The sequence below is a fragment of the Poromitra crassiceps genome (assembly GCF_964638095.1).
Source record: "Poromitra crassiceps genome assembly, chromosome: 16".
NCBI classification, from domain to species: Eukaryota; Metazoa; Chordata; class Actinopteri; order Beryciformes; family Melamphaidae; genus Poromitra; species Poromitra crassiceps.
This window is the reverse complement of record NC_139645.1, coordinates 33678494-33702041: the sequence shown is the minus strand read 5'-3', so window position 1 is coordinate 33702041 and position 23548 is coordinate 33678494. Positions and strand designations below refer to the sequence as shown.

General features: G+C 43.3%; 1 protein-coding gene and 1 pseudogene across 2 annotated transcripts in view; both read right to left on the bottom strand.

Annotated features, from left to right (window-relative positions):
* Nucleotides 1-23548, bottom strand: part of LOC310791600 (protein NLRC3-like) — a gene marked incomplete at both ends in the record, with an annotated part of 370782 nt that overhangs the window by 66397 nt on the left and 280837 nt on the right. The gene's annotated exons all lie outside the window — the stretch shown is intronic.
* The window catches only part of LOC310791140 (intermembrane lipid transfer protein VPS13C-like), an 86929-nt pseudogene continuing 80073 nt past the window's right edge, over nucleotides 16693-23548 (bottom strand). The window contains exons 45-48 of the transcript in view: nucleotides 19085-19173; nucleotides 18080-18203; nucleotides 17417-17500; nucleotides 16693-16945 (exon numbers count right to left, since the gene is read on the bottom strand). The product of the transcript in view is annotated as an intermembrane lipid transfer protein VPS13C-like (transcript). The remainder of the gene's footprint in view (nucleotides 16946-17416; nucleotides 17501-18079; nucleotides 18204-19084; nucleotides 19174-23548) is intronic.

Sequence of the window (23548 nt, the reverse complement as noted above, 5' to 3'; positions counted from 1 at the left end):
GTTGGTCTTGTGGAGTGTTGCATTATGGGGCACCTGGTCACACCAGGTTATCCTCAGGATGTGTTGCAGACATCTGATATGGAAGGCCTCATGCATCCTGAGGTGGGACCGTACAGCGTTCACACCTTACAGCTGGAGAGGAGAGTTGTCATGACGTCTGCCAGCTAAGCAGATATTTTGGTGTAGAAGTTGAGGTCTTTATTTGGAAAGACTTCTCCTGAGTCTGCCAAAGAAGTGAGCTGACCGGAAGGTCGTCGGTTCAATCCCCGGGACCGGCAGGATAAATCTGGGTGGGGAAAGTGAAAAGGCAGCGCTTGCCCCTCCCTCATCACCACCACTGAGGTGCCCTTGAGCAAGGCCCTTAACCCCAACCGCTCCAGTGGAGCTGCTCAGTGGCCAGCAGATCAGACTGTGGTTGTACTGGTGCAGCTTCCAGGTGTGAATGTGTGTTTGAATAGCCCTTTTCCCACATGCGCTTTGTACCGCAAAATGACCGGAACGTGGTGTAATGCCTGCATGTGAGAAAGGCGCCGTGCCGGTATAAGCGCGACCCCGTCGTCCCCGACATTTCACCACTTTCGACCCAGTCAGAAGACCGGTATGCTCTTAAGGGGACGCAAGTGGAAACGGTTCCAGTCATTTTTCCGCGACAGCGGTCCTTCAATCATGGGCGAGGAGTAGCCTACACACGTTGCTTAATGTTCCAGCGGGCATAATCTAATCATTCGCGCACATTAAAGCAAACTGGCGAAATGATCTTGTGATAGCCTAATAAGAGCAGTAGCCTATGTCAGCTTGCTGATTTCCGAAGGCAACCGCGGACACATCAAACGAAGCCAGTCTGCTTTCTCTACATACATACAAGCGTTGAGCAGCTTGCAAGCCTTTCTCGCTGTGTCTGTCTGTGGCTGCTGCTCTCGAGCAGAGAGGGGAGGGGGAAATCGGCTGTGTTGATTACGCTGGCGGCTTGACGCTGCTCTTAAGTCAAACGAGTGTGATTTATTGTGTGACAACTGACAAGCGAACTTATTTCGAGTTTTGCCGACCCCCCAAATAAGCTCCCCCCTCCCCCCGCCCCCCCCAACATACAGGAAAATTCGCTGATAGATTCCCACATGCGCGAGCCGAAGTGTGAAGGGAAATGTCCGATATTGACTTACAGGTAATTTTCCGGTACGCATGTGGGAAAACGGCTAATGTGAACAGGGCGCTCCTGAAAAAGAGAGCATTGCTCTCAGTGAGACTCCCCCTGTTTAAATAAAGGTAAAAAAGAAGAAAAGAAAAGACGATGCCTGTTTTGTATCTCGCTTTCGATGCTGCACTCGTCAGAGAGGAAACTGTCCTGGTATTTGGAAGATTCCGCTATTGCTGCCCTCTTCCCACTCTGGAAGACCTCTACAGCTCCCGTTGCCTCAAAAAAGTAAAAAAAGATCCTCGGCAACCCATCGCACCCGGGACACGACCTGTTCGAGCTGCTGCCCTCGGGCAGGAGACACAGGGCGATCAAAGCGAGAACAAACCGCCTAAAAAACAGTTTCTTTCCTAGAGCAATAATTGCACTGAATGCTGTTTAGATGTACTAGGGGCGTTTTGCCCCCCCCCCCCTTTTTTAGCTGCTCTTTCTTAGTGCAATTCGTGGCAACGTGCAATAGGAGGAAGGCCCAGAATGAACACTGAATGACTGATTGCTTTCTTATTATTACTTGTTTACCATTTATGTATATGATGTCTGTCCTTGTTGTCCTTGTCTCTGTCTATGGACTGTTTTTACATTCCCTTTTTAACCTTTGACACTGCAGAGGATGCACTTCAATTTCGTTGTTGTGAAAATGACAATGACAATAAAGGATCTTGAATCTTGAATCTATTGCAAGTGGTTTGTCAGAGATGGTGAAAGCTGGTAAATGAGATAGGGTAGTAGATGCCCACTAGCATACTACTTTGGTCTTTGCCACATGTACAGAGAGATGCAGCCTGCCATATGCTCTTGCAGCAGCTGTGAGGGTAGCTTGCAGTGCCTCCGGTGTGTCGACCACAACTGCACAGTCATCTGCATCCTGTAGCTCCATGACATGCTCACATGTTAGCTAGGGCTGGCACGGATCAGAAAACCCACGGTTCAGATCGCATGACGGATTTTGAGCCACGGATCACAGATTTTTCGCCATTGCTCGCCATGATGATGCCTGTCTGTGTCTGGCTGCGCTGCAGGCGTTCTCATACACTAGCGTTAAACGTTAAATGCAGCGGAAAAAAAAGGGGGGGGGGGGGGTCCGTGGACCACAGACATTCCGAACCGTGTTCCGAACCATGGGGGCTGATCCATACGGGTCACGGATTATCTGTGATCCGTGCCAGCCCTACTTGAAGCCTTCTGACGTTAAAAAGGTTTCCATCAATTCTGAAGTCTACGTTAGCCCACTGTCCCCCACAGTATGCAATAGTATTACTATACAGTGCCCCCACCTCAAACACACACACACACAAACCTGTGTACTGTCTGTCCACAGCTTCGAACCCCAGGGGAAACTCAGGTAGCAGAAACTTGCAGGTGAGTTTTTCTTCTACTTTTTCTAATGTCATTGTTGGTTTCCATGGTTTCTAACACTAACATATATATATATACACTATACCTGTTCTTTAAATATTCACTCTTATTCATAAAACTAAAACAACTGGCGGTGCCTCCAATAAAGTTTATATATATATATATATATATCCCTGTTGTTGTATATTGTGTCTTTTTAGTCTACCTTTTTAAACAAATATTTATTAGCCAAATATGAATTACTTATATATGAATTACACAAGTATGCTTTAACTGCAATAAACCCAAAACGTGGGGATTTATTACTATAGGTAACAAAATGTAGAAAAAAGTGCTTCGGATCACATATAAAACAAATGCAAATAAAATAATATGGACAATTGACAAACAACAATTATTATTAATTTATCTATTTATATTCCAATACTTTGTTATTGATTTAACCGTTACCTCTAATTTATATGTCCAATTACTATTATGTATAACCTCTTTGAAAACAATACACCTCGAAAATATACTGTGGGCCCACACTCACACACACACTCACTCAAACCCAGAAACCCCTGTTGCAGGCCTGAGTGTAGCTTAGGAGCATGGAGGCCTGAAAACTGTAATGGCCACTTCACTTGTTCACACAAGCAGGTAAAACAAAAGGCACATGCAGTCAGTACTCACGGAAACCAGGGACTAATCAGAGGGGGGTAGTTCATGGAAGTAGGGGCAGATGATGGATGGGGCAGATGAATGGCAAACGGGGATGGCAGAAGAATGGCAGAATAAACAGCAGCGGCAGTCCAACAGCAGCACACCCACATGTGGTCCAAACAGAGCTTTCCTGGTCCGTTCTCTCTCAGTGACCACTGTCCGTCTCCTGAATCAAATATATCAGCTAAGCAACTAGTCCAAACACTATTTCATGGCGATTTAGCAGTAGCTTGTCTTAACCAGTTGCTTCAAATGCAAAGCTAACAGTTCGACTGCAATGCTAATGACGATTTAGCTGCTAACGGCTAAACGCTATTAGCAACAAAACATCGTTTTTACACTTCTAACTAGGGATGTCCGATATTATCGGCCTACCGATATTATCGGCCGATATTAGCATAAAAAAAATCGATATCGGAAAATATCGGTATCGGTTTTCATGCCGATATTTTTTTTTTTTTTTTTTTTTTAATACAGGGGGAGTCTCACTGAGAGCAATGCTCTCTTTTTCAGGAGTGCCCTGTTCACATTCACACACACATTCATACCTGGAAGCTGACCAGTACAACCACAGTCTGATCTGTTGGCCACTGAGCAGCTCCACTGGAGCGGTTGGGGTTAAGGGCCTTGCTCAAGGGCACCTCAGTGGTGGTAATGAGGGAGGGGCAAGCGCTGCCTTTTCACTTTCCCCACCCAGATTTATCCTGCCGGTCCCGGGGATTGAACCGACGACCTTCTGGTCACAAGCTCGCTTCTCTAACACTTACAACTTTAACACAACATGCATATTATATATTAAACTCTTCAGCTACATTAAGCTACATTATGTAACTTGTTACGTGAAATTTTGGTGAAAAAAAAGCCCGCTTATATCGGTATCGGTTGATATCGGTTGATATCGGTATCGGAAATTAAGAGTTGGACATTATCAGATATCGGATATCGGTAAAAAAGCCAATATCGAACATCCCGACTTCTAACATTCAGTTACAGCATATAAAACAACACACAGACTCGTATTTACCTCTTGTAGATAACACAACGTCCAAAACCACAGGATAACTGGTCGTCAAACCCTTGAGTTATGAACGAAATGCTCTCAGTAAAATATCTCTTGTTCTCTGAATGGCAACAAATTGCTTCTGTCATTCCCCAACTCCGATAGATGCTCAGCTCACCACTAAGACCCGCCCCTAACCCTGAGACTGGACTTGGGTTGGCTGTTTGATTTACGACTTCCAATTACATTAAAGAAAACCAATGATGGACAGATTAGGCTACAAAGCAAGTTAGGCTGATCGTCTGACTACACGAGTTTAATCCTTGAATGAACAAACAAACTATATGGTCATTTGCATGAACTCCAAACTTTGACTCTTAAAGCTGTAAACAGCATGACTTCTATTTTATACATTTTATCATCCATGTACAGTTTTATATTTATTTATTTATTTTATCCATGCATACATATTTAAACTGTATTTATGCATTTTTAACTTTATTTTTACTTTAACTATTTACATCCTGATGTCTACATATATGTTTTACCAGGGCTATATATATATATATATATATATATATATATATATATATATATATATATATATATATATATATATATATATATAATTATGAGAAGGGTGGCCTATTTACACCTGAGCAGGATCTAAAGTGTTAAGTGTGTGTTAATACAGAACAGATGTAGGATACATGCAAGATGTAGGTCTGTTTCCATGGCTCGCAATGTATTTGAGGTGTGCTGTCCTGTCTTGTCACCTTGCTAAACTTCACATTGTTTGTTGCAGAGTGTCACCTTTAAGAACTCTGCTCCAGCCTCCAAATCCAATCCAGACCCCACCTACCAGAGCCTCAATCCAGCCACCATGGATCAGCACCAGTCATCCTCTAGTGCCAGACAGGTGAAATCAACATCAGAGATGCTTTGCTACAAGCAGAAACTGCAGGAGCTACTGAAGATACAGATGCAGCCACCTTGATTTGGCAGCGGCTCCCTGACAGGTCCTTGCCAGATTAAACAAAGATAACACAGAAACTTAACTTAATATACTTAACTTAACTTGACTCAACTCAACTTATCCTAAGTTTAACCAATTCAACCTCTTAATAAACAATACATATATTCTTAGTTACTCCAAAGCAGGGTCCCTTATGGCGTAACAAAGTTCAGTTCTTTGCATGTCAGCCGCCTGGCAGCTGGCTGGGATCTGGCTGTGAGCACCAATTCAAGATGGCTGCAACTGTATGGTGTTGCCAGTTCCTCCTCATGGTGGTCTTCCTTGGTTAAGGGTGGTCAGAGGATTCACATTGTTGGGAACAATTCTGCATCTTCAGCAGGTAGGTTCACAAGCGTTTTGTCCCTTAGCCTGTAGGCTACACCTCACCTGAGGGGGGCAGCAAAGAGGAAATTAGCCTTTGCTTGCAGAAGGTTTCCAACTGCGGGCTCTCGTCAACACAACCATCTTGAGATGGTCTCAGATGCCATGGCTCCATCTTCCCAGTGGCTTCCTTCAGTTGTTTGGGTTCTAAGCCGACCTTCTGTAAGAAATATCACACTGATGTTGCTGGGAAACCACAGCAGCTGACTTCAGTGGGGAATAAGGTTGCGTGCCGTGCCTTCCTTTGACAAGAGCCAGTCCAATCTAACTGTAGACAGCGGCCTCTGTTGGAATAGAGTTAAACAGCAGTACAGACTCATTGTAGACATTCACCTCCAGATGTATTAACATGATGCTGCCTTTTATTGATTTTTTGGGGTTTGTTTTGTTTTCCTTTGAGAACGTTGAGGGCCAGATTGAGATGATAGATGGTCCAGTGGCCGGGGTCCGGCCCTGGGGCCGTATCTTGCTCATGTGTGTTTTAAACTTTAGAGTGTTTCGTGTTAATGCAGATGTAGGGTACATGCAAGATGTAGGACTGTTTCCATGGCTCCCACTGTATTTGAGGTGTGCTGTCTTGTCTTGTCACCTTGCTAAACTTCACCTTGTTTGTTGCAGATTCCCACCAAGAAGAAGTCTGCTCCAGCCTCTAAATCCAATCCAGACTCCACCTACCAGAGCCTCAATCCAGCCACCATGGATCATCAGGACCAGTCATACTCTACTGTCAAACAGGTGAAGTCAACATCACAGATGCTTTATACAAGCAGAAACTGCAGGAGCTACTGAAGATACAGATGCAGCCAACTTGAATTGGCAGCGCCTCCCTGACAGGTCTTTGGCAGATTAAACAAAGATAACACAGAAATTTAACTGAATATACTTATTCTTAGTTACTCCAAAGCAGGGTCCCTTATGGTATAACAAAGTTCAGTTCCTTGCAAGGCAGCCGCCTGGCAGCTGGCTGGGATCCAGCTGGGAGTGCCAATTCAAGATGGCTGCCACTGTATGGTGCTGTCAGTTGGTTTCTCCTGATGGTGGTCTTCCTTGGTGAAGGGTGGTCAGAGCATCCACATTGTTGAGAACCCTTCTGCATCTTCAGCAGGTATCTCAGGGTCACAAGCCACCATTAACATGATGCTGCCTTTTATTGATTTTTTGGGGGTTGTTTTGTTTTCCTTTGAGAACGTTGAGGGCCAGATTGAGATGATAGATGGTCCAGTGGCCGGGGTCCGGCCCTGGGGCTGAATCTTGCTCATGTGTGGTTTAGAGTTTGTCGTGTTAAAACAGAACAGATGTAGGCTACATGCAAGATGTATGGCTCCCACTGTATTTGAGGTGTGCTGTCCTGTCTTGTCACCTTGCTAAACTTCACATTGTTGCAGATTCCCACCAAGAAGAACTCTGCTCCAGCCTCAAAATCCAATCCAGACTCCACCTACCAGAGCCTCAATCCAGCCACCATGGATCATCAGGACCAGTCATACTCTACTGTCAAACAGGTGAAGTCAACATCAGAGATGCTTTGATACAAGCAGAAACTGCAGGAGCTACTGAAGATACAGATGCAGCCACCTTGAATTTGTGGTGGATCCCTGACAGGTCCTTGGCAGATTAAACAAAGATAACACAGAAACTTAATTTAAAGTGAGAATACGAAGATTTTAATGCAAATAAATATCTGTAAAGTCACTATATATCCTCAAGTGATTTAACACAATGGTGATTGAGCCCATCACCCATTGATGAAAGCCCTTGCATCTCTCTGTATTGTAACATTTAAGAATGTGTGTCTACTACGTTACTAACCTGCCACTTGAGTTGAGCATAGTCTGGGGCCAAAAGCGTAGCACCACGTCATCCGGTGCAAACACACTTGGTATTCCGGCAGAAATGCGGGGAACGGCCCAAAAAAAGTAATTCTGCTCTGAAAATAGGGCATCATAGTAACGTAAATAAATGTGATGCGCGTTATCTAGCTATGTAGCTACACAAATAAAATGAACTAACATCATATAAAACCATCCTTCTATGGAGGACAAAGCGGAAAGAGCACCAGAACACGGGGTGGGTCTTTCTGTCTGTAGTAATGGCAAAAAACTTTTATGGAAAGAAATGGCAGCTCCATATTGCCCCATTGCAACATCAGCGCCCAGCAGCCTCCGCCATTTTTGGAAACGTGACAGCGCCAAAAGAACCTCCAGTGGTCAGCTGCGGTAGCGCTGGCCCCTAGAATCAGCCTCTCTAAACAGTAACTCAACTGGAGTTGAACCTCGGGTCCTTTTCATTAGCTATTTATCTTGAAAAAAATAAAAAAAATAAAATGAAAAATTTTGCTTAGTTTCCACAATATGGTTGTTGTTTTACATCCCTGCACTACACCACTTCAATCAAGATTTGCAGTATGCCCGGAAAAGATGTGAATCCCCAAAGTTTAGAGTGTTCTCCCGTTGAGTTACTGTTTAGAGAGGCTGATTATAGGGGCCAGCGCTACCGCAGCTGACCACTGCGAGGCGCATTCTGTTTCCAAAAATGGCCGGAGTGTCGTCTCTTTCCTTCCACGCTCTTTGGTAATGGGTACCAGGCTCTCTTGAGAGAAGTTGAGCAAGAGTCAACTTGAGGCCTTTAGTCCAATCTAACTGTAGACAGCGGCCTCTGTTGGAATGGAGTTAAACAGCAGTACAGGCTCATTGTAGACATTCACCTGCAGATGTATTAACATAATGCTGCCTTTTATTGATTTTTGGGGGGTTGTTTTGTTTTCTTTTGAGAACGTTGAGGGCCGGATTTAGATGCCCATGTGTGGTTTAGAATGTGTCGTGTTAATGCAGAACAGATACATGGCTCCCACTGTATTTGAGCCAGGTGTGCTGTCCTGTCTTGTCACCTTGCTAAACTTCACCTTGTTTGTTGCAGATTCCCACCAAGAAGAAGTCTGCTCCAGCCTCTAAATCCAATCCAGACTCCACCTACCAGAGCCTCAATCCAGCCACCATGGATCAGGACCAGGCATACTCTACTGTCAAACAGGTGAAGTCAACATCAGAGATGCTTTGATACAAGCAGAAACTGCAGGAGCTACTGAACATACAGATGCAGCCATCTTGGATAGGCAGTGGATCGCTGACGGACGGAGGCTACTTCAACTTAGAAACAAAAGAGGCCAGGTCCTCCCCTTCCCCAGCAGGGGCACACAAATGGCACTGAACACAACCATTTACAGCCTTCAAAATAAAAACATACACTGTTCTGTGCTGCGTAAATTCTTACCAAAATAATCTTAAATCACTCAGAGCCAGATAGGAGGCAACTCAATCAACTCAAAAAGTAGCCTACACTTCTGACATTTAAAATCAAGCTACTTGAGTCATTGTTTTAAGTGTAGATATATAGTATATTGAAATATACTGGAAGTCACGCCCACATGACCCCTCCTGATTATTTCACCCCGGGGAACTTTTGAAGTCAGTATTATTATTCTTGTTTATTATTATTATTATTATTATTATTAATATGACGCTACGCCATACTACAAAGCACTGTATGCTTTTATTTTGAAGGCTGTAAATGGAAGTGGTTTGAGTTAAGTGCCGTATGGCCAACGCTGTGTGTGCGCCAGAGGGAAGGCCGGTGTTGTCAGACTGTATAGTCACATGTCTGTCTGCAGTTGTTGCTCGTTTGGTTTGGCTGCCCTGCCGCCGGTTCCGGTGTGCCGCTGCTGCCTCGGTGGCGGTGTCATTGCACGAAAAACCTACTTTCCGGGACTTTGCACAACTGCAAAGAGATCCACCTTGCAGGTCTTTGTGGCAAAGTGGGGGAAAGTACCACATGTGTGGCGCTGGTGCTACGGCGGAGTGGCCAGTCAAAATGAGTAACAGCTGTATGTATGCCCTATAGGCTACTGGGCGATACTTCAGTACTATCATTTTTTGTCTTTAAGTGGCATCGTATATCGTGATGATATGACAATTGCCAGGTAATTATAATATATGATAATTGGATTACTAAACAAATACATTGTTTCCAAACTGACCCCTGAGATTATCATGAAATAGATTTTAACCGTATCGCCCAGGCCCAGTATACCCTGTTTGTTCTGCTCGCTCTCTGTCCCTTCTCCCCCCATCCCCCCCCCTCTCATATACGATTGTTTAATTATGTTTATTGTGCTTAACGAGACTTAGCTAGACATATTTTCTGTAAAGCTCTCTGAGACATGCTTGTGAATTAGCTATACAAATGTAACCGAATGAATGTGAGTCCTCGTGAGTCCTGAGTGGTAGCGAGGAAGTTGGTTAAACTCACTCCCCCAGTATAAAGGCCCGTTAATCAGCTCCACCAAGGGAGCTAGCTCTCTTGTTGTAGTGGTTAGCGTGTGCGCTTTGGAAGCAGGAGGTCGGCAGTTCGAACACACCCCTGGGCAAGCCCTCTTAACATGGGTTGTTGCAACTACCATCAACACAACGCTGTTACAAAAATCAACTTGACTTGACTAGACTGCTCTCCACTTGAGTGTGCTGGTGATTAGCAGAAAGAGTAAATGAATAAGGACATTATCAAAATGAAAATCTGGTCATTATGTGTAACAAGGGAACAGTTTAGTAATACTATACTAACGACTATAATAACTAATATTCCAAATACTGAGAAGGAAATGAATCTGAGGCTAATTTATTTGTCTTTATTTGTCAGACAAATAACACTGAATCTTCCATAGTTTCTCAAACAAACACATTATTACTGTATGTGAAATGATGGTTTCTGAAACAGACAGAAGCTCATGCTCATGTTCTCTGTGATATGGTCAAACCTCGGGGGGCTTCGGGCACAGCCACCAGAGGTGCTGTTGCAGGGAACTGCAAAGTGCCGCTCTGGAAAACCTCCCTATAGGACAAACAGCCCTCACTGTACAGGGGTCCAAATGTGGAAGTCTGCCCACACACATTAAACAGGATCATAGCTGGGAGAATTTTAAAACCAATATAAAGGAGTTACTGAAGAATAACTACCAATGGTCCCACAATTGACTGTTTGTGGGTGTGTGGGTTATGACCTATATAATGTTTATATCTTTTGTATATGATTATTTGTGTTGCTCCATGATTGTGTGATTTTATGATATCCTTGTTTATGTTTACTGTATATTTTACTGCCTTTTAATGTACTTTGCTTCTAACAGGTGCGTTTAATAACATGTAGGGACGGGCACTGCAAATGCGCCTAGGCTATAAATGCTATGCCTATGCTACATGTCATAAGATGTTGACACATGTTATACGTTGTGTATCTGTCCTGATATAAATCAATGAAATGAAATCATTATCATGCAGAACTACAGTATTGCTCTCATGAGGAGGCAGGGCAGACTGATTGAGAGCCATGAATCTTACACTGCAGGCAGAGATGGGAAAAGTACACACACTCTTTACTTAAGTACAAGTACAGTTACTTGTGTAAAGAAAAGACTGGTCTAAGTAGAAGTAGCCTACTGATTCAACTTGTTTACTCAAGTCAAAGTTTAAAAAAATACAGGCTCTGAAATGTAATAAAGTATCAAAGTATTTCTACCGGCTGTTTCTGTGCAAAGCTAACTGAAACTCACATCACATTAATATCATGCAAAGACTATTAAACTTGAAAGATCCCCTCCAAACATGTTTTAAGGTGTATAAAGATACTTGTTTAATAGTTTGTGTGATCTGATTTTTCCACCAAAAAGGTGCACATAATGCGTGACAACTGGGAGAGCACGAGAAGAGAGAGACAAACAACAGCTACATCATGTTTGTTTGTTTGCATTAAAACTAAAGTAACTAGCCTGTTTTGAAAATGTAAGGTGTAGAAAGTACATAATTTGGCTTAAAATGTAGGGAGTAAATGTAAAAAAGTTAAAAATAAATACTCAGTAAAGTAGCCTACATATACCTGATCTTACTTAAAGGACGGCTTTACCGTGGGGAATATGAATATATATTAAATCTCACGCCCCTAAGGTTTTCGAATCCGTTGAAATTTTTGAAATTGGAGCTTCACTGCCTGTCCTATCAGGCATCTCTCACATTTTTAGGGAAGCCGGATGACGCGTTACGCGTCACCCGGCTTCCCTCCCCGCTTGCGGAACTTGAGCGCCTATGAACTACAAGTCTTGTGAGCCATGGTCCCGCCTCTAGAGGTCCTCCACGCCCCTTCAGAGCTCTCGACGAAAAGCAAAAGGCAGCCATCTTGTTCAACCGCAAGGCATACTGTAGCTAGGTTAGCTTTCCATAGCTCCTTGCCAAGAGACCATATCTCTGGAACGGAAGCACCAAAAGACACGGGACTGGCGGCATTGGAAAGCTCGTCAAATTTTACATCTAGTAGTAGGTGAGTTGAAGTAAGGAAATCAACGCTGAGCAATGTACCCATTTTTACACATTTTTACAGAAAATAGTTACAACATCAGATGCGCGTAACTCCTACGAAAATGCCTTAAAATGCATGAATTTTTTTTTATGAAGACATCTCCCGACATATATACATCGGTTTAAATTTGGTGCAATTTGGTGCAATTTTATTTTCGATGTATTTTCGATTTTTTCTTGTTCTCTTGTTTTATTGTCGAAGCCTTCTTCTTCTTCTTTGAGTTTTATGGCGGTTGGCAAACATATATGTGCATTACCGCCACCTAATGGAGTTTGATATCAGCCAAATGCCTGAGGGGTGGGCATGTAAACGAAGGCCACGCGAGCCCAGTGCATTGTGGGAAATGTAGTATTTCGGGTCCCCGCACCCGCCCCTCCCCTCCACCACCCCCCCCCCCCCTCCACACAGAGTGGATTTCTGGTGATATCTCTGGCGGGAAACAACCAATTTCAAAAATTTCAACGGATTCGAAAACCTTAGGGGCGTGAGATTTAATATATATTCATATTCCCCACGGTAAAGCCGGCCTTTAAAGGACGGCTTTCCCGTGGGGAATATGAATATATATAAAATCTCACGCCCCTAAGGTTTTCGAATCCGTTGAAATTTTTGAAATTGGTTGTTCACAGCCAGAGCTATCAACCATCTCTCACATATTTTTTGGACCAGCCGACGCGTTTTACGTCAGATGGGCCAAGTCCGCCTTGCGGAAGTCGAGCACCTATGAACTACAAGTGTTGTGGGGCTGTGCCGCCATGGTGCCGCCTCTAGAGGTCCTCCACGCCCCTTCACAACTCTTGTACCAAAACAAAAGGCAGCCATCTTTTTTCACCGCATAGACTAGGCTAGCTATTGTTAGCTCCCCATAGCTCCTTGCAAAGAACCATATCTCGGGAACGGAAGCACCTCCAGACACGGGACTGGCGGCATTGGAAAGCTCGTCAAATTTTACATCTAGTAGAAGGTGCGTTGAAGTTACGAAATCAACGCTGAGCATTGATTTTGATTTTAGATTTTTTTACATGAAATAGTTACAACATCAGATGCGCGTAACTCCTAGGAAAATGCCTTAAAATGCATGATTTTTTTTTTATGAAGACATCTCCCGACATATATACTACCGTTTAAATTTGGTGCAATTTGGAGGCAAACATGTTTTTTTTAAATTCTTGTTCTACTAATGTTTTTATGTCGAAGCCTTCTTCTTCTTTGACTTTTATGGCGGTTGGCAAGCATATATGTGCATTACCGCCACCTACTGGAGTTTGATATCAGCCAAATGCCTGAGGGGTGGGCGTGGACTGGAAGGCCACGCGAGCCCAGTGCATTGTGGGAAGTGTAGGATTTCGGGTCCCCGCACCCGCCCCTCCCCTCCACCAGCCCCCCCCCCCCACACAGAGTGGATTTTGGTTGATAGCTCAGGCTGTGAACAACCAATTTCAAAAATTTCAACGGATTCAAACTCCTTAGGGGCGTGAGATTTAATATATCTTCATATTCCCCACGGGAAAGCCTTCCTTTAAGTACAGTAACAAAGTATTTGTAGGCCTACTTAGTTACTTCCCATCTCTGACTGCAGGACAGGGAGAGTGCGTCTTTTCGATGAGCAATGAGCTTTTCATTTCCGTGATAACGAGACCAATTTCGAGTAGGCGTCACAGGGTTACGTCAGTGGCTGCAAAAAACGTACATAGAAACTGAATTCCATTGCAACATCGGCGGACAGCAAATGCGCCATTTTGGCCTGAAAGAGACACCTCTGATTGGCTGTCATTGTTCTATGCTGTTGTTCCATTGGCCATTGAGGCTTTTTTCAAGCCAAAATGGCGGCAGCGCTGTTGCGAAACACATCAACTCTTGCCTTCAATACTCTCTGCAAGTAGGAAAACAAGCTGTAGCTGTAGATTCAGGGAACAAGGGGACAAACTAGTAGGCTTTTGCCACTAGTTCGACTCCGCCCACGAAAATACGTAATCGGGGGCAGTCCCTAAACGTTTATCATTTTGCAGTGTGTTCTTCTATTGAATGTATGTAGGCTATAAGATGCACTGTACTGTAACGTCTGAAATGATGAATTATATATTATATATAACAAGAGGGATAGCTTACAATGTTATAGAGTCCATGTAGTAGAAATAGCTAGTGCTGGGGAAAAAATAAATGTAAAAATATTTTTTATTGTTCATGTTGCCGAAATAGCTAATGCTGTTGTCAAAGGTTATTTTGTTTGCTGTTCATTTTCTTGCTGGTGCATTATGTGATTGCTGTTTCAGAGTAAAGTAATGGAATTAAACGCACTGAAAGTGACAGAATTGTGTCCGTCTTATTTACATGCCAATATCCAGTTATAGTCACAGCGCCATCTACTGGGAACAACAAAAGTGGTGTGTAACTCGACTGTACAGGATCACAGCTGCTCCAAATGTCATATTTTGATGAGCATCCCAGCCAGAAGAGGCGGACTGCCAATATTCAGTTGTAGGCATAGCACCACCTACTGGCCACATGAAATCAGCCATACAGCATGTGACAAACATCATTCTAATACAAGCAGATGTGACTACTGTGGGCCAGGAGGAACAGTACAGCCTCTGCTACACTGTCAGAAATATTTGCCAGAAAGAAAGTAGCAGAATTCAAACCTCAGATAAGTGAATGTAAAGTACACATAAATCTGAACAGTGTTTGAGTATCATAGCTGAGCAATCTCCCAAAATGTCTGCGTGTTCCTTTAACCATATAATAACCAACCTTTGGAACATAATTCAGCATTTTCAAATAATAACATTCTTAACAATTTAAATATAGCAGCAAACACCTAGTGAAAGTAGGTCTACACATAAATCTGGTGTTTGTATCATAGCTGAGCAAATATGATGTTGAGCAAAGTAAGGTGTGAGGGCTAACCAAGCCAGATGTCTAATTTCACTCTCGCTTCTGCATTGCCAAACCACTGCCCCCCCCCCCCAGGTGCTGTTGCCATGGCAACTAGGACAATCTCCCAAAATGTTGGCATGTTCCTTTAACCATAATAACCAACCTTTGGAACATAATTCACCATTTTCAAATAACATTCTTAACAATTTAAATATAGCAGCAAGCTTGTAAAAAAAGTGTATGAATGGGGGAAAGGGGAACGGGCACTGCACTAGTAATATAAATATTTCATGAGCAATATAACAGCCTACCGTAGTCTAGTAGGACAGGCTGATGTATAGGCCCCTGCCTGGTGGCCGGCGAGTGTTGGGTTTGCGTGTGGGCTGGGCGGGTGGGGGGAGTGGCTTCCTGGCTCGGAGGAGGGGTGTTTGAACAGAATGGGACGGATAAAGAGTGAGCTGGTCGGATGGAGAAACAAACGCTTTTTCCATCCTTTTTTCCAGTCAGTTTCAGTCGAACAGGAAATGCATCACATCTGGTCACATGGTGCAAATGATCACATGATGAAGAGCCAACAATGAGGAGAATATGAGAGGAGGAATCACTTCATCAAGAACACAGCTCATTTCCAATATATATTGATTTTCAGCAGAAAAAAAAGTGGAAAAAGTGTTGAGTATCTCTTTAATATTTGTGGTAAAAAGCATCATCTGTATATTAAACCGCTCGGCTCAAGTCTTTTGGCAAAATGGAAAGAGCAAAGTCAAATGAGTGACTGAAGCAGGAATTATGTTGTTTAAGTATTTGTGATGAATCCTTCTGTCTCTTTCACTCACTCACTCTCAGACACACACACACACACACACACACACACACACACACACAGAATTGTCAGCTTTTAGATCTCGCCCAAACTATTTACTGTAGTTATTTCTTCCAAATCATCGGATCTATCTCAATATTTTCCAGCAGCTTGTTTTTTGACAGAGATGCTCACCAAGCACAAGAGCAGCTGAAACAACCAAGACTCACAGGTGCAACAGACTTAATAAAATGACTTTATAGAAAATTACCCAGGTTACATTTCATATTCAACTCTTGATATTTTAAGCCTTCAAAGTTCAATTGCTATCAGACATTTACCCATAAAATCAAGTTTAGCTAATAGTCTCGCTGGCCAGCCTCCCCTCCCTTCCGTGAGAGGAGTCTGGCAGCGCTGGTCACCATTGTGGAATTGCGATGGGCGGTGCTTAGCGGCAGTGCCCTTGGAAAATAGCTTCCAACAATCCAAATCTTCATCAAAACTTGCCATTTTCAGTGTGTAGCAACGAGCTAGCCTGTAGGTTTCTGGTGTTAGCTTGCTAACTAGTTAGCGTTGTTGTTTTCATTGCTGCGGCAGGGGACATTTTCAGCGACACACAGGGAAGCCGTTCTGATTGGCATGGTCGGAGCCAATGACAGAGCTTGTAAGCAGAAATGGTCGCTCCAATGGGAGAGCAGCTGTAGAGCAGGGGGAGGGCTTATGCCAGCAGTATGTTTCCATGCAGCCAGACTCCTCTCACGGGAGGGAGGGGAGGCTGGCCAGCGAGACTAAGCTAAATACAACCCAATACATCTTATGAAAATAAAGTTGACAATCATTTTTTTCATTTTAGAGAACAGCTTTGTTACACGTTCTGTAAACATAAACAGCAACTCAACAGTTTGGACTCGCTATTCTCTGACTGCAGCAGATTATAGGACTCTGTCATCTTCATAGGAAGCTAAATAGAAAATCTCTTCAAATCAAACAGTCAACACAAATAAAACTCTTGACATCTTAGTGCAGAAACATGAAGAGGCAGAGACACACCATGAAAATGGTCCAATGTAAAGATATGGAACATAATAGAATATGTACGATCCTTCTGGTTCTTCAGGGCTTGTTGGAGGTTTTGAGGAAACGTTGAGACTTCTGCCTCGACATCTGGTGCTGCTGCCGTGCCACCTGGGCGTCCGAGATCACCTCCTGCAGCTTCTACACACACACACACACACACACACACACACACACACACACACACACACACGCACACACGCGCGCGCACACACACACACACACACACACACACACACACACACACACACACACACACACACACAAAGATTATATTCGGGCCATAAAAAACTCAGAAAGAAAGACCCTGACGACGGCACTAGCAGGAGGGTTTCCCACTTCTGTGGTTTCATCATGTAGCTGCAGGCTAGCGCTGAGCTCGTTAACTAGCATCTCGTTAACTAGCATCTACGCTGTGTCCTCATTAAAATGTTGTTTGTTTTGTTTTGTTTTTCTTCAGACGCATGCAAGTAGGCGGTGGTAGAAAGAGAAAAAAACACAGGGAGAATTGCAATTTTGCTTGTTTCGATTTCGATGATCGAAATTGGAACACCCATTTCGATCAATTTTCGATTTAGAATTGAAATGGTGACACCGCTAACGCACACACACCTGGGCAGCGGGGGGGTCTTTCAGATGGACGGTCCTCACTGGCTCCTGTCCGTCTCTCTTGGGGATTTTCAGTTTCTGTTGCTCCTGACAGAATAAAACAGCAAACAGAAATCAATAGAAACGCTGAAAAAGACAATTCTAATAAGACAAACTGACAGGATTGTTACAGAGAAGTTAAACTCTATGTGTCTGACAGACAGAGGCTTGGTGTGTCACTGCCCCATGTGAGTCACACACAGAACATTTTAGGTTTTAGCTGCTGCTAGCTAACATTGATGAACATATATGATTGGAAAGTAATATCCGGTTATGGAATTATATTTATCACCACTTTGGCAGATGTGAAACATGCTGGGTTTGTTTGCTACATCAGTTAGCTAGCCAACTCACTAACATGATGAATGAATATAAAATGGCCATGGCAACATTAAAGCTATATTTGGCTAGTGAATCATCAGCCTGATTGCTATTTACGTGTGAGATGATTACATTTGCCTTTCTAACTGAAGATACACATTAAGCTGTGGCAGTGAGCTAATGGCTAAAGGGGCGTCTGTGCTGTACAACATTTAGGCTCGCGCAGCACGACTCACATCTACAGCTGGGACAGTGACAGGGCACATGATGCACAGCTCAGATCAGTGTATGGGTTTGTGTGTGTACCTTGCAGTAGATCTTCAGGTCAGACCCGCTCACAGCCGGAGGTCTGTAGAAGTTCTCAAACAGACACTCCCACTCCTTACTGAAATGTCCCACAAAGTCCATCTCCTTCACACACAGAACTCTCCTGGGGGACAGACAGAAAACAACAATAACAAAAACGTTATGACAGACAACAATAAAAAACATTTCAACAGCAAAGCAGCCTGAAACTCAAGGGTTTATGGGTCGACGCCTAGACGGAGATATAAAATAGTTCTGTGGAAGATCTCGAGGGTGATCTGACACAGGAGCAGGGTGGTGAACCGGTGGAGATGTACTGAGGGAATGTGGATTCCGAAGGAATATAATTCACAATCCACTGAGCAGTTTTAGAACCATCTCGTGGCTCTGGGCGGAGGGGGAAATATTCTTCAGCATAGTTAAGTTAAGTTAAGTTAAGTACCCCGACGGCGGCCAGAGTATCTGCTTCTCAGTGCAGACATGCCTGGATGTGGTTAACCAGCTCATCAGAGACGCTTGTGAAGGCAAAGGAGAACTGGCTCAACCTTGCCAACAGTGTTGGGCAAGTTACTTTCAAAATGTAATATACTACATATTACTAGTTACTTTCATTTGAAAGGAATACGTTACTTTACAATACTGCCTGTGTAGAGTAACTGGTTACTTATTACACAACTTTTGCATTACTTTCACTGTAATAACAGTAGTAGCAGAATGACATCGTCGCCCGGGAACATCCCGAAAAATAATTTCAACCATCTTGAAGTCAGTCTAAACCATCCAAAATTCAAAATGTTATCTTTTTCCTTTGTTAGTGTCATCTATAGTGGTTATTTACATAAAAACACACACTTTGATTAGGAAATGACAGTGCTTTCATAAAAAAACTTGGGTTACTTGACAAAGTAACTGGTCTGGTATAATATTACTGAAATCCTATTAGTAATAAGTTATATTACTGAGTTACTAAAAGTAATGTATTACATTACGTAAAGTGTCTCCTACCTGTTGGTGACGATGATGTTGGTCTTTCTGTGTCCGGGGTACTCACAGTGACCTCTGAACACCTCGCCCTCCAGCTGCTTCTCTGACCGCTACACACACACACACACACACACACACACACACACACACACACACACACACACACACACACACACACACACACACACAGGATGTCAGAGTGCACGCACTCACTCACTCACTCACTCACTCACTCACTCACTAACTACCAATCTACCATGATTTCATTTCCTCTGAGTCATTTAGGGCGTTTTCACACTGGGAACGATTGCTTTCGTTCCGTGCCCCAATTTTTTTGTTCAATTGACACCAAACTTTTGGGAAAGTATCTTCAGACCGTCTTCTAAAGAACGACCCGTCCAGATCTTTTGAATGATCAAAGATTGAGTATTGAACTGAAGATGGTACTGTAAACAGTGACTACAAATTCTCGCTAAATAAATCTAAAACGTTCATGACTTTTCTTTTCTTTTACAAAACTCTGCTAGCACGGTAGATGAAGTGTGTAAAATTCCAGAATTTTTGACAGTATTTTATATTCTGCCCTCATGTATACTATTGCAGTCAATGGAAATAGAACATCTTTAAACATCACTTTTTCCATTTATGGAGCAATGAATCTTTGTACAAACAAATGACAGACATCTCTTATGTTGTATAGATGAAGTATGCAAATTGTCAGAATTTTGCCTTGAATACTGAATATTTGACACTAGTTTGAAATCTGCCTGTAAATGCATGGACAGCTGTTAGCCCTCGTTCACACCATACGCCGAAGCTACGCTGAAGCGATAGTTTCAGCTTCTATTCTTCTATTTCTATTTCTAAAGTGTGGAGCGCACTGCACCTGAGCTGCCAGGCATGAAGCCGAGCGAGGCGCTGAGGAAAAGAGTGCTTCTGGTGTGAGCGGTTTAGCGTGGCACTCAGCTTCTGCATAGCGCCTGGTGTGAACCAAGGGTTATACTGCACCCTGGTGGTTGGCCAAGTCATAGTGTTAAGCTTCCACTGATTTTCTCACTTCCAAAGTTGCTCAACTTGATCACAACTTGCCATTGGTGGCTAAGGTTGTAAGTTGGAGCCTTGGGGGATGTAGAGTAAACTTGCTTTTGTAAAGTTCTGCTGATGGACCCTCATGTAGGCTATCTCTCATTTGTTGTTGTGCTCTTCCTCCTACTTCTTCTTCTACCTCCTCAAAATAGATTCAAACAGCGGAATAGCCCTCTTGTAAATTTGTAACCATGGCGATGACACCGCGTTATCCTCAGGATAAATTAATGCTTTTAACAGGAAGTGAGCGTCCATTTTCCTGAGTTGACCCATAAACGCCATGTTGGCGACATTTTATAGTTGATACTCTGATGTCCCGTTCCTGTGAAAGCAGCATCAAGCTGTATATAGATTTTAGAATGTGGCAGACCACATTTCTTCTGTAGTAGTTGCAAGTTTCAACTCGTCTCGTTGCGAATCTTTGGCGTAAACTGGCCTTACACAAATGCTCCCCACGGACACCTCAACACTAACCTGACATTGCCAGATGGAGGCGGTATTTCCATTCTCTCGCAAATCTCGCGAGGGAATCCAGCTTGCTTGCGAGGTTACCTCAAGGCCCCCCTTTCAAAAATATTGCTTCCAGCGCCGCCTGACATTCTCCGAACGTCTGCTAGGGGGCAGTACTGCCCCTGTTGAGAAACACTAAGTTACAGTGACAAAGTGAAAACTATGAATAAGGAAGATCTGTTTATTCATCAGGTTTGAACACACATCACACACTTCACACTGAAGGACACAAACACACGTCTACATCCGTGGACTTTAAGGCAACCAAAGGGTTAACCCATTGATACCTGATGCAGCATTTGCGCGTGTATATCCCTCATTTGTGTGTGTATCCCTTTAAGACCGTGAACCGCATGACGCGGTCTTAAAGGGATACACACACAAATGCTGCATCGGGTATCAATGGGTTAAAGTAATGCACAAATACTACAGTGAGTCCTGCTAAGTGATGTCATGCTAGGGACAGGAAGGCCTCATTTGCATGAAGTTCTATCAGTTTATATGCAATTCACAAACTGCATCATGTTCACAGGATGAAGATCACAGCTATATAGTTATATATATATATATTTATATACACACAGTATGAAAGCAATGGTTTAAAAGGTGATGCTACAAACCTTTTACAAAAATATTGCTACGTTCTACAGCAGACACCTTAATTCATTTCTGTGTTTATAGTAAAATATTTTCCACAACCTGCCATTGTAGTTTTGGATACAATCTAAATTATAAATGGTTTTAAACATAGCATCCTAGAGTGCTTCAGAAATAATTGTAAAAAAATAAAAAATAAAAAATAAAAAAATAAATAAATGTTTAATTAAAAAAGTTACAGAAAAAAATCTATCCGCTGTTTAAAAAAAAAATGCTTTGAGGTATCGAATGACAAGATATTTACTTTGGCATGCAAAGAAACCTGCATTACACAATAATTGATAGATACATTTATTAGTTTACAAAAGCAAAACTCTGCCACACACGTTTATACAGATTAAATAAATCCAGGTAGCATTTTGAGACAGGACTGGTCTGAGACACAAACAGCATTAAAAGATTTGAAATACAGTTTAGAACTGAAGCCTTCTATTCCTCATCATGCTGCATGGAAGAGAAACAGAGAAGAAAGAGATTATAGGCTGCAAACTGACAGACGCACAGCACTGACAGACAGGAAACAGACAGACACACAGCACTGACAGACAGGAAACAGACAGACACACAGCACTGACAGACAGGAAACAGACAGACACACAGCTGACAGCAGGAAACAGACAGACACACAGCACTGACAGACAGGAAACAGACAGACACACAGCACTGACAGACAGGAAACAGACAGACACACAGCACTGACAGACAGGAAACAGACAGACACACAGCACTGACAGACAGGAAACAGACAGACACACAGCTGACAGCAGGAAACAGACAGACGCACAGCACTGACAGACAGGAAACAGACAGACACACAGCTGACAGCAGGAAACAGACAGACGCACAGCACTTACAGACAGGAAACAGACAGATGCACAGCGCTGACAGACAGGAAACAGACAGACATACAGCTGACAGCAGGAAACAAACTCACAGCACTGACAGACAGGAAACAGACAGATGCACAACGCTGACAGACAGGAAACAGACAGATGCACAGTGCTGACAGACAGGAAACAGACAGACGCACATCACTGACAGATAGGAAACAGACACGCACAGCACTGACACACAGGTAACACAGATGCAGAGAGCTAACAGCAGGAAACAAAACGCGCAGCGCTGACAGACAGGAAACAGACAGACACACAGCACTGACAGTAGGGAACAGACAGACACACAGTGCTGACAGTAGGAAACAGACAGACACACAGTGCTGACAGTAGGAAACAGACAGACACACAGTGCTGACAGTAGGGAACAGACAGACACACAGTGCTGACAGTAGGGAACAGACAGACACACAGCTGACAGTAGGGAACAGACAGACACACAGCACTGACAGTAGGGAACAGACAGACACACAGCTGACAGTAGGAAACAGACAGACACACAGTGCTGACAGTAGGGAACAGACAGACACACAGTGCTGACAGTAGGGAACAGACAGACACACAGCTGACAGTAGGGAACAGACAGACACACAGCACTGACAGTAGGGAACAGACAGACAACAATGGACGATATTGAAGGGATGGTGTTCTTGATTCTCGGTAGGTCCTTGCTCATTTGACCACGGCTTAGTTTTGCGCGTTGCCATTCAATAGTAGTAAAAGTGGTACGATTATGGTAGAAAAAAGTAGTCAGTTGAAAGGAATTGCAGCTGCTACAGTAGCCTGGCTATTTCAATATGGCAGGTTTTTGTGCAGGATATCTCGTGTCGCGCAATGATGACAATTCTCTCCAATCAGCAGTCTGCAGTGTTTTCACCTCACCTTTTGGTCTCACCTCAGCTCGCTTAGAACCTCAACAGAGGTGTTGCCAAAAAAAAAACTACCAGGTAATAAATGTATGTACCTAACGTAAAAACTAAAAAACCGAGTAGAGTTGAGTCGAGCCAGTGGTGGAAAAGCACCATTAAAACAGACTCGAGCTGTACTGTGTGGTTTCACACTCGTTTAGAAATGTTTTGTGCAAAAAAGTGAACTTGTTGTTTAATCAGTTGCATTGTGGAATCACAGATGTAACATCACAGAGTTTGTGCCACACATGGTGTGCAGCACTACAACCCTTGAATAAATCATCTTCTCCTGTGTTTCAGAGGCTGTAGAGAGCTCAGGTTTAAAGCCAGAGTGAAGACACTGCTCTCATCTGAAACTAGAAGACCTGTCAGGGCATCCAATGGTCATGACATCCTGTCAGGAAGGGGCTAAATAATGCTCTAAAGTTAGG